The 15,094-nt window shown below is 40.7% G+C and overlaps 1 protein-coding gene and 1 pseudogene across 1 annotated transcript in view; one reads left to right on the forward strand and one right to left on the reverse strand.

Annotated features, from left to right (window-relative positions):
* OCA2 (oculocutaneous albinism II) overlaps positions 1–15,094 on the reverse strand; it is a 569,803-nt gene that overhangs the window by 510,160 nt on the left and 44,549 nt on the right. The gene's annotated exons all lie outside the window — the stretch shown is intronic.
* On the forward strand, positions 14,630–15,088 carry LOC102849703 (annotated as a pseudogene).

A 15,094-nucleotide genomic window follows, 5' to 3' on the forward strand; every position in this document is an offset into this window, starting at 1 on the left:
AGGAACAGGTTTAAGGCCTTGAGCATCAATGAGCATAGACCAAATGAGCTCTGGGAGGATATCAAGAAAATCATCCATGAAGAATGCAAAAGATAATTACAAAGGCTGAAAAAGACCAAGATGGATGTCAGATGAGACTCTGAGTATTGCATTAGAGCACCAAGAAGCCAAAGCTAAGGGAAGAAACCAAGAAACCAAAGGGCTGAACAGAAAATTACAAAAGGCAGCTCTGGATGATTAAAGCAAGATATTATAATGAAATGTGCAGAGAGCTGGAGTCAGAAAATCAAAAGGGCCGAACTTGTTCAGCGTTTCTTTTTTTTTTTTAGTCGAATTAACAAAGTTTATTGCTAGTTCGAACCTGGGCTCCCCCGTGCTGACATAGCAGCATCCAGCTGAGAGCTGTTCAGCGTTTCTTAAGCTGAAGGAGTTGAAAAACAAATTCAAGCCACAGGTGGCAATACTTAAGGATGTTGTTGTTGTTGTGTGCCATAGAGTTATTTGCGACTCATAGGGACCCTATGTACAAGAGCCCTAAAAGCCGTTCTATCCTGTGCCAACCTCACTGTCTCAAACACATTCATTCCCACCACTCCACTCACAGAATCGATCCATCTCGAGGGTCTTCCTCTCCTGCGCCGTCCCTCCACTCTCCCAAACATGATGTCCCTCTCTCCAAGGACCAGTACCTCCTTGCAACATGCCAAGTTTGGGTAAAATGTTAAATGAGCCAGGAAGTATCAAAAAAAGATGGAAGGAGTACACAGAGTCCCTGTATCAGAAGGAATTGGCTGACACAGAGGAATTTCATGAAATAACATATGAGCAAGAACCTATGGTGATGAAGGAGGAAGTTCAAGTTGCTATGAAGCAATTGGCAAAAAAAGAAGGCTCCAGGAGTTGACTGCATACCAATTGATTTCTTTCAACAAACAGATGCTGCCCAGGACGTGCTCACTAAGTTGTGCCAAGAAATTTGGAGGACAGCCACCTGGCCAACTGACTGGAAGAGATCAATATTTATTCTAATTCCAAAAAAACGTGAACCAACAGAGTGTGGAAATTATTGAACAATATAATTAATATCACATGCAAGTAAGATTCTGCTGAAAATTATCCAAAAACATTTGGAATAATATGTCAACAGAGAACTGCCAGATGTACAGGCTGGATTTAGAAGAGGTCGTGGTACTAGGGATATTATAGCTAATGTTAGATGGATCTTGGCAAAAAGCAGAAAATACCAGAAGAATGTCTATCTGTGCTTCACTGACTATGCAAAGGCTTTTGATTGTGTGGATCACAAGTTATGGCTGACTCTGAGAAGAATGGGAATCCCAGAACATTTGATAGTGCTAATGCGAAACCTATACGTGGACGAAGAGGCAGTCATCAGAACAGAGCAAGGAGACACTACATGGTTCAAAATCAAGAAAGGGGTCAGTCAGGGATGTATTTTGTCTCCATACCTTTTCAATCTGTATGCAGAACAGATAATCCGAGACGCTGGGCTGTACGAGGAGGAATGTGGCATCAGGATTGGTGGAAGAATCATCAACAACTTGCGTTATGCAGATGACACAATCCTGCTTGCTGAAACTGAGCTGGACCTGAAGCACTTGTTGCAGAGGGTCAAAGACTGCAGCCTTCAAGATGGATTGAGGCTCAATATCAAGAAAACAAAGATTCTCATCATTGGGTCAACTGGCAGCATCAGTATGGATGGTGAAGAGAGATAGTTAACAGTTTTAGCTTACTTGGCTCCTCAGTCAACACTCTTGGCAACAGCAGCCAGGAAATCAAGAGACAAATTGCATTGGGAAAGTCAGCTGTGAGGGACCTCTCAAGAGTACTGAAGAGTAATGATGTCAGGCTGGAGACTAAGGTGTGCCTGATCCAGGCTATAGTCTTTGCAATTACGTGCTATGCATCAGAGAGTATGACAGTGAGTAGGGATGATAGAAAGAGAATTGATGCCTTTGAGCTGTGATGCTGGAGAAGAGTGATGAATATACCATGGACTGCTAGGAGAACAAACAGGTTTGTCCTGGAGAGGGTGAAGCTGGAGTGCTCCTTGGAGTCAAGAATTCTGAGGCTTTGTCTGACATATTTTGGGCATGTTGCAAGGAGGGACTGGTCCTTGGAGAGGGACATCATGTTTGGGGAAGTGGAGGGACAGCGCAGGAGAGGAAGACCCTCAATGAGATGGATCGACTCTGTGAGTGGAGGGGCAGGAATTAGTGTGTTTGACACGCGAGTTTGGCACAGGATAGAACGGCGTTTAGGGCTCTTGTACATAGGGTTGCTATGAGTCGCAAGTGACTTGATAGTATATAACAACAACAACAACCTGCAGAAAGGTGAAACAGGACCATACACAAAAATCAACTCAAAGTAGATCAGATATCCAAGAGTAAAACCCAAAACTACAAGCTCCATAAGAGATAAACTGAGACCAAGCCTAGAAGGCTTAGGCTATGGTATAAACAAAGAGACTGCCAAATACAGCCAGAAATGCACCATCTAGAGAGGATAAAATTGATGAATGGGACTTTCTAAAGAGTAAATTTCTGTGCTCATCAAATGCTTTTTTCCAACAGAGTGAAAAGAAAGTTTACTGACTGGTAACAAACATTTGGCGATAACATCTCAAACAAGGGTCTCATAACAAAAGGTCACAGAATACTCCTGGACTTTGATAAGAAAAAGACTGATAATCCAGTTACAAAATGGGCAAAAGAAAAGGGGTTAGGTCTTCACACTGGATGTAAGGCAAAGAACTCAAGGAAGGGACCACAGAGAAAGAGAAAGCTAAAGCTTTAGGGCGGGAAGGGAGGGACATTCTTTTGTGGTTTAGCCAGGTGCGTGGTCTTCTGGGGAGAGTAGGGAGAGGTACTCCATGGTAGTTTAGTCAGATGGTCAAGGCTGTTCACTCTCTTTGTTAACATGTTGATATTATTTGAATCCTTCATTATCCCTTTGACCTTGGTCCAGGCCTGACACAAAGAAAGACTTTTCACAAAGGAAGACATTCAGGTGATCAACAGACACATGATGAAATGCTCAAAATGACTGGCAATAAGAGAGATGCAAATAGAAACCACAATGAGATATCATCTCACCTCATAACAGTAACAGCTTAGTAGGGCAGCAAGAAATAAATGTTCTAGATGACATAAAGAAGTGAAAACTCTCATACACTTTTGGTAGCATTGGAAAATGATGCAGCCACTCTGGAAGACAGTTTGCATTTCCTCAAAAAGTTGAATATACAAACTTCATATGATCCAGCTATTCCACTACTAGAAATATACCCCAAGGAAATGAAAAGTGAGACACAAATGGAGGTTTGTACACCACTGTTCATAGCAGCATTATTCACCATCACAAGAACATGGAAACAGTCAAAATGTCCAACACAACTGAATGGATTGAGAAAGTGTGGTACATTCACACAATGGAACACTATGCACTCAAAAACAAGGACTTTGAAAAATACTATGTAACTTGGGAGAGGCTGGAGAGAATTTTGCTGAGTAAACTAAAGCAGTCTCATAAAGACAAATACTGGATAAGGCCATTATTGTAAAAATAGAAGGTTAACTAGTAAAACATGTATGGGAACTCAAGGGGATAGGGCTGAGGATGGGTGGAGATGAAAACACAGCATTACACAGTTTGGTGGGTGTAGGGAGGTGGGGAGTAAATGGGAAGGCACCAGGCAAGAAGGTAGGATAATGATGGGCATGATCCAATGATGATAAATTTTGGATAATGATGGGCATGATCCAATGATGATAAATTTTATAAAAGATAATGCATGGGAATGATTGTGAACATAATGTGAATGAAGACTAGCTTGAAACAATGTATACAAACTTTGTAAGGAAAACAATTTAAAAAAAGAGAAAGGACTAAAACAAATTAATTCATTAAACAATTTCCATTAGAAAATAATGAACAATAAGTTATAATCTTCAGAAGGAAAGAATAATAAAATACTAACACAGAAACACGTGAGATAGAGATTAAAACAATAGAATAAACACAACTCAAAAGTCAAATTTATTGCCATAAAGTCAGAGTAGACTCATAACTGACCCTCAGTTGGGGAGAGATTGCCATCCTTTCTCCCAACTGATAGTAGATTCAAACTGCTAGAGAGATGTGGATTTGGGGGGTTAGGAGTACATTCTCATATGAGACTATTCCAATTTTGCTTTTCAAAAAGATTAACAAAACTGGTAAGTCACTGGTAAAGTTAACTAAAGAAAAGATACAAATGACATAAATTAAATAGGTGACATAATAACTCAACCAAATGAAGTTAAAAGAAAATTAATAACAGAATACTATGAGGAACTATATTAATACCACATGCAAGCAAAATACTGCTGAAAATCATTCAAAAATGATTAGAACAGTACATAGTTAGGGAAGAGCCAGCTCCAAATTTGGGAACTAACAAAGAGCATCCAATCAACACCCTCCATGGAGAACTGACCACTAGGCTTACCACCCTACCCCTAAACCCTATAAAGTTTGGCCTGCAGTCTCCTCATTTTGAAACTTTGCTGCCTGACCCTGCCTTTTTCTGGCCTCAGACAGTAAATCTGCTTGAGAGCCACTAATAAACTCTTTTGTTTCACTTCATCTGGTTCTCTGTGCCTTTTTTTCAACCTTACATCCTGGTGCTGAAAGCCCAGGAGGAGTAGGTGCCTCTTAGAGGCCACTCCTCTACCGAGAACCAGGCCTTGAACAGGGCCCTCTCCAGATCTTGCCGTTCCTCCCAGCAGCCATCTGTGGTAAGTGATCTGCGACCCTTTCCTTGCCTTTCCTTCCCTACACTGTTCTCCAGGAATCCTACCTGTGGTGCTCCCTAGGGCCTCCTTTGTTCTACTGAACCAGGTTCAGCTCCTGAGCTCTGTGGGTCTGAGGGAATGCCACAGGCCTCCAGCAGCTGACCTCCTCCTTGCTCTGTGTGGACTAAGTGTTGGGACGCCAAAATTTCTCCACACTTTGCCCTGGGATGAGGCGAAGACACCACTTGGGTACTTACTTTCTCATTGACCTAAGGTTAGGAACCAGTTAAACATATGGAAGAAGTCTCTCATCTTCTTTTGGTTTCTTGGCCTCAAAACCAATTGGATGACAGGCTGTGTTGGCCCTCAGGTGGCCCCTTAGACTATTCTTTGCTTACAGCACTAGACAGTTTTTGCCACCATCTCAGTAAAGACTCAGAGATCCCTTATGTTCAAGCTTTCTGGTTTCTTTGCTCTCATCCGGAACTGTGTTCAAACTGTTCCACTTCTCAAGTTCTTCTAACCTGAAAAAAGCCCTCCTCTTCTCTGCCTTCTACTTAACTTCCCTCAGCTGCCTCTTCCTCTTCCTCTTTTGACTTGCCTGAAGATCTAAGTTCTCCACCTCAAGCTGCTACTATCCCTTTCTCTTTCTGCTGCTGCCTCCCTACCCCCAACCAGGAATTTCTTCCTCAGCAGCACTGCCCCCTCCCTCTCTGGTTAGCTCTCACATTTGCTCCCATGATTCCCCTCCACTCAGCTCTAATACTCCCAACCTCCCCTCACATGATGCAGCCATCAGCCTCCTTTGTCCTCTCTATGAAGTGGCTGGAGCAGAGGGCATAGTTTGGGTTCGTGTTCCTTTTCCCCTGTTCAATCTCTGCTATAGAAAAGTGCCTTGGTTCCTTTTCTGAAAATCCTAACAAATATCATAAGGAATTCTGCTACCTCACTCAAGCTTATGATCTAACTTGGCATTACCTTTATGTCATTCTCACTACTGATGAAAAAGACTGCATTTTAACTGCCATTTGTGCACATGTGAATCAGGTACACCTTACTGACCAAACTTAGCCAGTAGGTGCCGCTGCTGTCCCAGAGATTGAGCCAAACTGTAATTATCAACAGGGTACACGCTGGCAAGATCACATCGTCCAATGTCTCTTAATGGCATGCAAATCACCGCTCAAAGTTATTAATTACAACAAGCTTCAAGCGATTACCCAAGGATCTGATGAAAATCCAGCTCTATTTTTAAACCATCTAACTGAAACCCTAACACAAAATACACTCGCTTAGACCTTTCCACCGCTCCTGGCTCTACAGTCCTAGCTACTCACTTTATCACTCAATCAGCTCCAGATATTCAGAAAAACTCAAAAAGGCTGAAAATGGCCATCAAACCCCAATTGGCAATCTGGTAAATATGGCCTTTAAGGTGTTTAATTCCAGGGAGAACAGGGCTGAAGCGGCTAAACAAGCCCACATGCATCAGTAGGTGGCACTCCAAACCCAAGCCATAGTGGCAGCCCTTTGGCCAGCACAACAGGGTAAGAAGATCCTGGACACCACAACACTCCACCGGGAGCCTGCTTCAAGTGTTTCCTAGATGGCCACTGGGCCAAGAGGTGCCCACAGTTATGACAGCCAACTAAACCATGAAAAAAAAAAAAAGAAAAAAAAACACAAAACAGGTCACTGGCAAAGTGACTGCCCAACTGTGGCTCGGCACTAGCTGTGCATGGCCACAGTGAGCTACCATCCACCTATGAGGCAGTCCCACCCCTGGAACTCCTGGGTCTCGTGGAAGAAGATTGTCAATGCCCAGCCTTGGGGATCCCATCACCCTTGCAAAGTCTCAGGTAACCCTTTGGGTAGTGTGTAAGTCTATATCTTTTTTTAATAGACACAGGGGCTACCTTCTCCATCCTCCCCACCTTTTCAGGTGCTACTACTCCTTCCCAGGTCATGGTCATAGTTATTGACAGCAAACCCACTTTTCCACATCAAACTCCTCCTTTGCCCTGTACACTTGACAATATGACTTTCACCCACTCTTGGTGGAGACATCTTGCAATCACTCCAAGCAACCATCTCTATACCTCATATTTTCTCTCCCTCTACAAATGTTTCCCTCCTGCTTCCTCTCATCTCTCACCTGTCTACTACTCTAAATAGCAAGCTGCCCCTTCCCTCTTCTGAAGTAGATCCAATTGTATGAAATACTTCAAAGCCTGTAATTGCCTCTCACCACACACCTGTTTGCATTTCTCTACCTCAATTTCCAATCTGTTATCCACAGATGTGGCCTGCTTCCTATCATTTCCTGGCTCCTCAGCCAAGGCCCCCTAATCCTCACTATCTCTCCTTGCAACACTCCTATACTCCCAGTTCGTAAGCTGTTGGGAACTTATCAACTTGTTCGAGACCTGTGCCTCATTACTGATGCAGTCATTCCCATACACCCAACCCCTATACACTCCTATCACACATCCCACCAAACATCACCCATTTCACACTCTTGGATCTAAAGGAAGCCTTCAACGATACTGTACAAACCACTATTCATCTTCCAGGAAGCCCCTTATAGTCTATTTCCTTGTTCCATCCTAATGCAGATGCCAGCTATGCTCATTGCTAGAACTCATGTTCCTCTTCCTCAGCTACCTGAAACACTACCACAACAGTGTCAGGAAATATATATGCTCACCATGGGTGATTCTTCTAGTGCAACTTCACACTCTATAAACAAATTAATAACTCATTCTCATTCCCCTGTGTTCCAAGTATATTAGTACTTCAGCTCATGATGTATGGACATGAAGAACACCCAGTCCTCTTTGACTCACTCTACAGTTACCACTCTAAATGAGCATTATTCCTTCCTATACTGGTAGGGCTAACCCTAGCATCCTCTCTGGTTGTTGAAGGTATAGGTGGTGGTGGTGGTCTAGGCCACTCCCTAATTACCTCAGGAGATTTAAAACAACTACAAATAGCTGTAGACGCCTCTGCCAACTCTTTGTAGCCTCCTTGCAGTGATAAATTACTTCTCTTGTTCAGGTAGTCTTACAGAACAGACAACCACTAGACTTACTTACAGCAGACAAAGAAGGCACATGTATCTTTCTCAATGAACAATGCTGCTATTACAACAATGAATGTGTATTAGTCGAGGAAAACCTAAATACATTACACAAATTAAAAGAGGAATTTTAAAAAGGGTAAAGGACTGACAAATGCACAACCAGGGTGGTGGCACACTCCACTATTTACCTAGCTAGCCCCACTTTGTGGTCCTCTCTCAATAGTTTGCTTAACATGAATGGTTGCTCCCTGTTTTTTCAAGGTTTTACAGAACCACGTTCAGTAAATTTCTCTAATTGCAGTAAACCAAATGTTGCACCACCCATATTCTCAGCTCCCAAGTGAACCTTCTCCCAGCCCACAGGCTAGCCCAATTCACAGCCTCCATCCATCATGAAGTAGCCAGAGAGACTACATCGCCCCTATATAACCAAAAAGGCTGGATGAAAGGCCACCTGGGAGCTGAGCAACATTCCACACTGACTGCACCTTCTGAGAAATATTCCAATCTGCCTAGTGTAAGATGACTATGGCCAATCAGAAAAGAGCACGACCACCAACCACATCTTGCTTGACTGAGCAACTCCATATTTGGGAACTAACAAAGGGCATCCAATCAACATTCTCCATGGAAAACTGACCACTGGGCTGACCCCCGTACCCCTAAACCCTACCTCTAAAGTTTGGCTTTCAATCTCCTCATTTTGCAACTTTGCTGCCTGACCCTGTCTTTTTCTGGCCTCAGACAGTAAATCTGCCCGAGAGCCACTAATAAACTCTTTTGTTTCACTTCACCTGGTTCTATGCATCTTTTTTACCTTACAGATTCTGGCTGAAAGTAAGGAATACTGGAAGAACGTCTATTTGTGCTTTATTGACTAAGGCATTTGACGGGATGGGTCAAACAAGTTGTGGCTGATACTGAGAAGAATGGGGATCCAAGAGCATTTAACTGTATTCAAGTGGAACCTAAACCTGGACCAAGATGCTCTTGTATGAACAGAGTAGGTGAACACCACATGGTTTAAAATTGAGATATCTTAGAAAGGTGAAAACAAGTAAGATATCTATTCAATATGTATGCTGAGCAAATCATCTGTGAAGCTGGACTCTATGAAGAGAAGTGTAGCATCAGGATTGGAGGGAGACTCATCAATAACTTGCATTATGCAGATGATACAACCTTGCTTGCTGAAAGTGAGGAGGACTTGAAGCACTTGTTGCAGAAGATCAAAGAATGCAGCCTACAGTAGAGACTCTGTCTCTATGTTAAGAAAACAAAGATTCTTGCCACTGGACATAAAAGCAGCATCATGATGGATGGTGAGGAGAGTGAAATTATCAACAGCTTTATATTGCTTAAATCCACAATTTAAAATGCTTGGTACCAGCAGTTAGAAAATAAGGAGACACATTGAATTGTGAAAAATCTACAGTTAGGGATCTCTCCAAATTATTGTAAATGTGGAGACTAAGGTGTGTTTGATTCAGCCCGTGATCTTTCTGATTACTTGCTATGCATCTGAGAGTTGGACAATGAATAAGGATGATGGTAAAAGAATTGACACCTTTGAGCTCTGGTGTTGGAGAAGAGCACTGAACAATAGTGAGCACAAACAGATATGTCTTGGAGAGTGAGCAGCCTCAGTGCTCTTTGGAGGCAAGAATGATGAGGCTTTGTCTCACATACTTTGGGCATTTTGCTAGGAGGAGCTATTGATGGGAAAAAAACAAGATGCTGGAAAGGATGGAGTGTCAGTGGTGGTCTGAAATGGTGACTGCTGCAATGCGCTCTTGTGTGTCAGGAAGTTGAGGATGGCACAGAGTAGAAGAGGGTTCAGATCTATTGTTCATAGTCACTATAATGTATTGAACTCAACAGACCCTAACAACAACAACATAAGGAACTGTATTCCAACATATTTGAAAACCTAGAAGAAATGAGCAGTTTTCAAGAAACACGTGACCTGCCCAAACTAAAACAGCCTGAGGTAGAGATTTGAATAGACTTAAAATACTTCATCTCATATATTTTGAATATGTTATCAAGAAAGGTCAGTCCCTGCAAAATTATCATGCTTTGAAAAGCAGATCAGTAAAGGAGAAGAAAGCCTGTGACAATGATTTGACACAAAAGGCCTGACACCATGACTATTTAGATAAACTGAGTATGGTACATATTTGCAAAGGATCACTAAAGAATAATGAACACCATACAACATAGATGATCATGAGGCACATTATGATGAAGGAGACAAGTCACAACAGGACAAATAGTGTATGAGTTTATTGTCATAAAAAGTAAAGTTTGCATATGGATTATTTTCAAAGCTTGCCAAGGATGAGAAATAATGGGGAGGTGAAGAAAAATAAGATAAAAATCAGATAATCAGTCAAGACATTGCTGTCGAGTTGGAATTGACTCACAGCTGACCCATAAGTGGGTTTTCAGAGGCTGTAAATGAAAGGGAATGAGAATGTCTATGTTTCACCTGAGAATTAAAACCACTCAAGAGTTGTGGTCTTTAAGCTAGTAATGCAGGTCTCTGTGGATTACACCACCAAAGATGTTAACTAAATAGGTAGTAGACACATGTTAAATTGGGTTAAGGGAAAAGCAAGCAGGGTTGTGTCGTCTGCATAATGCAGATTAATGATGAATCTTCCTCCAATCCTGACGCCACACTTCTCCTTATACAGCCCAGCCTTCTGGATAATCTGTTCTGCATATAGATTGAAAAGGTATGGAGATAAGACACATCCCTGGAGTACACCCCTCTCAATTTTGAACCATGTAGTGTTTCCTTGCTCTGTTCTAATGACTGCCTCCTGGTTTAAGTATAAGTTTCTCATTAGCACTATCAAGTGTTTTGGGATTCTCATTCTTCTCAGAGTGAGCCACAGTTCGTTGTGATACACACAGTCAAACACCTTTGCATAATCAATGAAACACAGATAGACATTCCCCTGCTTGCTGAACACGAAGCTCTTGCTGAAGTAGGTCAAGGACTACAGCTTTCAATATGGATTGAGGCTCAACATCAAGGAAACAAAGATTCTCACCACTGGGCCAACTGGAAGTATCATGATATGGTGGAGAGGTTGAGATTGTTAACAACTTTAGTTTCTTTGATTCCACAGTTAACACTCTTAGAACTTGCAGCCAAGAAATTAAAAGATGAATTGCATTGGGAAAGTCTGCTGTTAGAGACCTCTCCCAAGTACTGAAGAACAATGACATCAGTGTGGAAACTAACATGTGCCTGATACAGGCCATGGTATTAGCAATCACTTGTTATGCATCAAAGAGCTGGACAATGACTCGGGATGATAGAAGGAGAATTGATGCTTTTGAGCTGTGGTGTTCGAGAAGAGTATTGAATATACTATGGACTGCTAAGAAAACCAACAGGTTCATCCTAGAGAGGTTAAACCGGACTGCTCCTTGGAGACAAGGATTCTGAAGCTTTGTCTGACATACTTTGAACAAGTTGCAAAGAGTGACCAGTCCTTGGAGAGGGTCATTTTGCTTGTAAGGGCAGAGGGACAGCGCAGGAGGGGAAGATCCTCTATTAGGTGGATTGATTCAGTGACTGGAGTAATGGGGGTAGGTGTGTCAGACACTGTGAGATTGACACAGGATAGAGCAGGGTTTAGAGCTGTTGTACATAGCATGATTATAAGTTGCAGGTGGCTCAATGGCACATAACAACAACAAAGGGAAAGGCAACATGCACAACATCACTAAAGAAAAAGAAGATACAGAGAGGTGCACAAGAACTATAGACAACAGAAGTAAAAATTTATACATTACACAGCCTATGTTATTAATAAAACAAACATTGATCTAAAAGAAGGGAGGTTAGCAGACAGGAAAGATGAACAGATTGAAGATGAAAAGGTCTACACTCATGACTGTACATAGGTTTGATCGGTTACATATGCCATGGGCTCAAGTATCTTTGAGATCATGAGGATGGCAGAGGATAGGACAGAACTCTGATCTGTTTGTTCATCACTATGAGTCATACTCATTGGCAACTAACAACATTTGTCTACGCTGTAAGTTTTTTCATCTATATAGTGTACACATTTACACAGATACAAAATTATATGAAGTTTTCAGCCATAACCAAACATCTTGAGGAAATTAATCATTGGTTCTGGGTCTTCAGGACTATTTTCTTGGGTGGCATTAAGGTAAGTTGGTATAACTAAGGCTACAAAAGAGCAAGCGACTCGATGGCACATAACAACAACACAATAAAATTATATATATATATATATACTTCTGGGTATTGCTTGTAGTCATAAAAGCTTGGGAGTGAACACTTACGTTCTATTATAGGAACTATTATTGCTTCCCTTTCAGAGAAAAAAAAAGAGTGAAGAAAATCAAAGATGCACAGAAGCACTGTTCCAAAGTATTAATCACACAAACTTTAACTTCTATAGCCCAGAGAATAGAAAAAGTAGGTGATGCTCAGCTAACACTACTGATAGATCTGAAATGGATCACAATAGAAGGTCCTGTATGGAGTGGTATATGATATATATGGAACAAAATTTAAAATTCTAAAAATGGCTAGGCTTATTGGTCTGATAGATGCTGATGGAATTCCCAAGACAGTATTCTTACTCATCCTAAAATCCTGGAATTTAAACTTAAGCCTTAACTTCGTCCAAACCTAGACAAGCCTATCAGGTGAACAAAAACACTCTGACAGAACTCACTCCTTAGAACAATCAACCATACAAGCTCAAAAGGGGAACATTTTTCCAGGGATAAAGTTTAGAACCAGGAAAAGAGAGAATGATGGGTATAAATGAGACTTACAGGGAGGTAGTGAGATATAGTGTGGGAACTGAAATCAATGTCATAAAACAAAATGTGTATGAAATGTAAAATAGAAGACAAATTTGCTCCACAAAATTTCATGTAAATCACAATAAAAAAAGATTAAGGAAAAAAGAACCAATATCAACACCTTAATCCAGCATCTCCAAGAATTAGGAAAAGCACAAAATAAAGCCTATGATCACCAGAACAAAGGACATAATATTAGAGCAGAAATAAACAAGACAGAACAACACAAAAATAATAATAATAAACAAGACTAGAAGTTGGTTCTTGAAAAGAGATTAACACAATTAAAAAACCACTGGGAAAGTTAACAAAGGAAAAGAAAGAAAACATGTCATTAACACAAATAAGAAATTAATTAACAAAACAACCTTATCATCTCACCCCACTAAGAATAGCAAAATTTAACAGAACAGTAAACAGCAAATGCTGACGAAGTTGTGGACAAACTGTTGGTGGAAGTGTAAAATGGTCCAAGCACTATGGAGGGCAGTATGGCACTTTCTAAAAAAATTGAAAATGGAAATACCATTTGACCCAGCAATTCCTCTACTGGGAAAAGACTCCAAAGAAACCATAACTGCCACCCAAGCAGATATATGCAAACCCATGTTTATCGTGGCTTTGTTTTACAATAGCAAAGAGTTAGAAACAACCTAAGAGGCCATCAACAAACTAATGGATAGAGAAGCTATGGTATATTCACACAATGGAATACTACACTGCTTTGAAAAACAAGGAACTTGTAAAATACTATACAAAATGGGTGACCGTGGAGGACCTTATGCTGAGTGAAATATCTCAGTCACAAAGGGACAAATACTGCAGAGTACCACTTGTAAAATGAGACTGACATAGAGGTTGGGGGGAGACTGAGAAAGATGAGATAAATTATGTATACTGTATTTAAAAAGAGGAGGGAGAGAACTGTTTAAAAGAGATATATGATTAGGTATTATTGTCATGACTGGAATCCAGAATGAAGGCTGCATAGTGGCGTGTACTTGGGGGCAGGGATTGTATAACAATGAAAGAATTTTTCTTTCACTTTTACAAGAGGGTAGTGTACTGGGGGGGAGGGTTGGGAGAGGATAAAAGTGAAACAATGAATGAATGGAAATCCAAAGTCTCTATAAATTTTCACTGAAATTAATAAAAATTTTTTAAAAATATGAAGAAAAAGTGTTAAATGTGGTGGCAAATACCAGGAGGTGACAACCTCAGGGTGCAATTTTTACCAGGAGGTGATGACCTCGGGGTACAATTTTTTTGTGTGTAAACTAAGAAGTCAGGGGCTCAGCACCAGAAGACATTAAAAGTGTAAACTAAGCAGTTGTGGGGCATAGCACCGGATGACATTCATCAATAATCTTGAGAGTCTACTAATTGGGTTTTGTTGTTTTTTGGTTTGGTTTTGTTTTTTTTTTTTGGCTATGTTTTGTTTTTTGCCCTAAGTTTTATGTTGAAACATTGGCTAATAACCTTGTGAGGGAACTTTGAAAGATTATAGAAAAATGAGTAACTTGTCAGTACATAAGCATTATATAATGATTATTAAAGGATTGTTAGATTTTATTGGTTTAAAATTTAGCATGAAAATTATTGAACAGTTATGTGAAAGGGTTCATAAAGAATGTTATTTGATCCACAGTCAGAAAAAAGTACAAATGAATCTTAAAAATTGGAAACGGGTTTTTTAAACAGTTGCAGAAGGCGCATCTACAAGGAAGGGCTTTAAATTTTAAACAATGGGCTCTATGTACTGCTATAACCCAAGCTTTAAAATTGTAAAAAACTGCTTCTGAGAGAAGGCAAAATAAAAAGAGAATAAAAATCCTCTTTTGTTAAAAAAGCCTTTTACAGCCTTTTCCTTGGCAAGATGGCGGAGTACGACCTGACTACTCGCATCGCGCACTTTTTGGCTCGGCATCTGGTCTTTACGCTGCTAGAGTTTCTCTCGGTGAAGGAGATATATAATGAAAAGGAATTATTACAAGGGAAACTTGATCTTCTTAGCGATACCAACATGGTAGACTTTGCTATGGATGTATACAAAAACCTTTATTCCGATGATATTCCTCATACTTTGAGAGAAAAAAGAACCACAGTTGTTGCACAGCTATAACAACTGCAGGCAGAGACAGAACCAATAGTGAAGATGTTTGAAGATCCAGAAATTACAAGACAAATGCAGTCAACGAGGGATGGTCGGATGCTATTTGACTACCTGGCAGACAAGCATGGTTTTAGGCAAGAATATTTAGATACTCTCTACAGATATGCAAAGTTCCAGTATGAATGTGGGAATTACTCAGGAGCAGCAGAATACCTGTACTTTTTTAGA

Source organism: Elephantulus edwardii, unplaced genomic scaffold, assembly GCF_000299155.1.
Source record: "Elephantulus edwardii isolate Elephantulus edwardi_28Jun2011 unplaced genomic scaffold, EleEdw1.0 scaffold00234, whole genome shotgun sequence".
NCBI lineage: Eukaryota > Metazoa > Chordata > Mammalia > Macroscelidea > Macroscelididae > Elephantulus > Elephantulus edwardii.